This window comes from Dasypus novemcinctus, chromosome 24, assembly GCF_030445035.2.
Source record: "Dasypus novemcinctus isolate mDasNov1 chromosome 24, mDasNov1.1.hap2, whole genome shotgun sequence".
Classification (NCBI taxonomy): Eukaryota; Metazoa; Chordata; class Mammalia; order Cingulata; family Dasypodidae; genus Dasypus; species Dasypus novemcinctus.
The window spans coordinates 14,660,869-14,663,043 of NC_080696.1; the positions used below are offsets into that span (position 1 = coordinate 14,660,869).

At 43.2% G+C, this 2,175-nt stretch overlaps 1 non-coding gene across 1 annotated transcript; it reads left to right on the forward strand.

The window, feature by feature from the left end:
• Positions 1-1,650: 1,650 nt before the first annotated feature.
• Positions 1,651-1,754, forward strand: LOC111761323 (small nucleolar RNA U13). The gene has a single exon (XR_002794721.1). It is a non-coding gene; the product is annotated as a small nucleolar RNA U13 (small nucleolar RNA).
• Positions 1,755-2,175: the final 421 nt, after the last annotated feature.

The window sequence follows — 2,175 nt, forward strand, 5'->3', positions numbered from 1 at the left end:
CCTGGGGTAAATTTCAGACACCCTATCTGTGTTCAGAGACAGAGATATGTACCCCCTGCATCTCCAGAGAGGGAGGGTATAAGTGAGAATCTGCAAAGACCCTGATTCTGGGATCTGATCTTTGTAAGTGTATTTACCATCAATATACTTACAGTCCAGCTGCCATCAGAGAACACAGCCTCAAAGAGAAGACTAGCATCCTAATGTAAGGGGAAAACAACCTTGCTGATAGAATCCCCAAGCCCTTTGAGAGGGTGCCAAAAAATAGCTTTGGAAGACTAGGAGATGGAGATGCGGTAGATTTAATTACTGTAGCCCATGGAATACGTGTTCTTAATTTAATCCATGTTCCTGTGATCATATCCCTATTTGTTAAAAAGCATCTTTGAATATGTTAAAGTATGTCAGGGTGTGGACTCGTTTGTGAACAGGATCTTGGAAGGGCCTCCTTAGGTGCGGCCAACTGAAGGAGAGTGGGTCTAAATCTATGGGATTATGGAGAGCCTAACAAAAAAATGGTCACAGAGAGAAGCCAGAAAACGGAATCAGCAGAAACCAGAAGAACAGAGGCAAAGAGCGAGAGATCCCCATGTGATTGAGGCGGAGGTGCAAGCCAAGGAAGCCCAAGGACGCCGCGAGCCAGCGGCTGAATGCTTGCAGACTCCAGGGAGAGAGCATGGTTTTGCCAGTGCCTTGATTTTGGACTTCTGGCTTCCAAAATTGTGAGACAATAACTTCCCACTGTTTAAGCCACCCCACTGTGTGGTATTTGTGTTAGAAGCCTGGCATACTATAACAGGGATCAAGTTAGTGGGCTGAGCAGAGAAAAGTCCAGCATCAGACACTCCAAAGTTCTTTAATGGAGGAACCCTCATCATGAGGCTGAGAGGATCCAAAAGGGCCATACGGTAGATTTTAGGAGAAAATCTCCAAATCAGCTTGCTATCCCCAGCACAATCATGCAATGTTTTCCTTACTTGAAGAAGGGCATTTCTTAAGTAAAGTTGCTACATCCTTGAATGGAAATTAGACTGATTACAGCCTACGTATATCATAGACATAAATACACAAAAAGTGCTTTAAAGCAGTGCTTGGAATATTGTCAGTGCTCAATAAATGTCACTTAACATCATTATTATATTCATCCTGAGGAGAAATGGACAGATCTGCAAATATCCCAAGCACCTGTATTTAAGGATCCAACATACACTTTTTGATATGTATGTTTTCATAGGCAGATAAGGAAAAACACTTGTCCTTTTTCGTTTTCCATCCCAAATTAGGCAAAAATACAAACTAATTGGATTTCACTATGGTTCTATGATTTTCACCCCAGGGAAATCTAAGCAGAGAGAGAGAAAGATATAGAGGGAGAGGAATTTTATGTTTGATCATCCATCCATGGAGTTGGTTGCAGATAGTGGATTAGGTCCCTCTCCTCTTAGCCCCAAACATGGAGTGAGCACCATTTTCTCTAGGGCTCAGGCGAGTTCAGATAAAAAGAGGGCCAGAGGCAGTGTGGGTAGTGTCTGAATGTTCTTTGGCTTTGTATTTGATGGGTGCATGTGCAAACTTTTGACCCACCACTTTTTCTTAGTCTTATGATGTCTATTTCACTGTGACCAAAAGCCTAAGAAAAAATGATCTAAGATCCTTTTGTGGTTCATAAGCATGATGAATGGGTGCTGATGTTTTTGTGTGAGATGTGCCTCCCTCAAACCTTGTTACGACGTCAGCACATTACTCATCTGAAATGAAAAAAAAAAATGGTCTAGCACAGAGCAGGCCAGAGTAGCCTTCCCAAGTCTAACAAATCTTTGAGGAAAAACCTCTGTCTGACATTTCCCCAGGGACTGTGGAGCACTGGGAAATCTTTAAGGAGGATGATCTGGACTTCTTGCAGTGGCGTGCTGGCAAATAACAATTAGCTTTCTGGGAGTGGAGGTGGGGAGCATTTGCCAATTTCTGGCAAATTCCATTGTGGTCAATTTCAAGTTATCAAGGGCTCACAAAATCTAAGAGTTAGTTCTTGTGAGTCAGAATGAGCTAGCTCCAGCACACCACTGATTCTGTTCTGATTTGCCTGCTGCAAGGGAAAATGTAACTGTTGGTTCCCCAAGTATCTAAGTATTCCCTACCTTCTTTTTTTATCCTTCCCCCCCCCCCCCCCCCCGC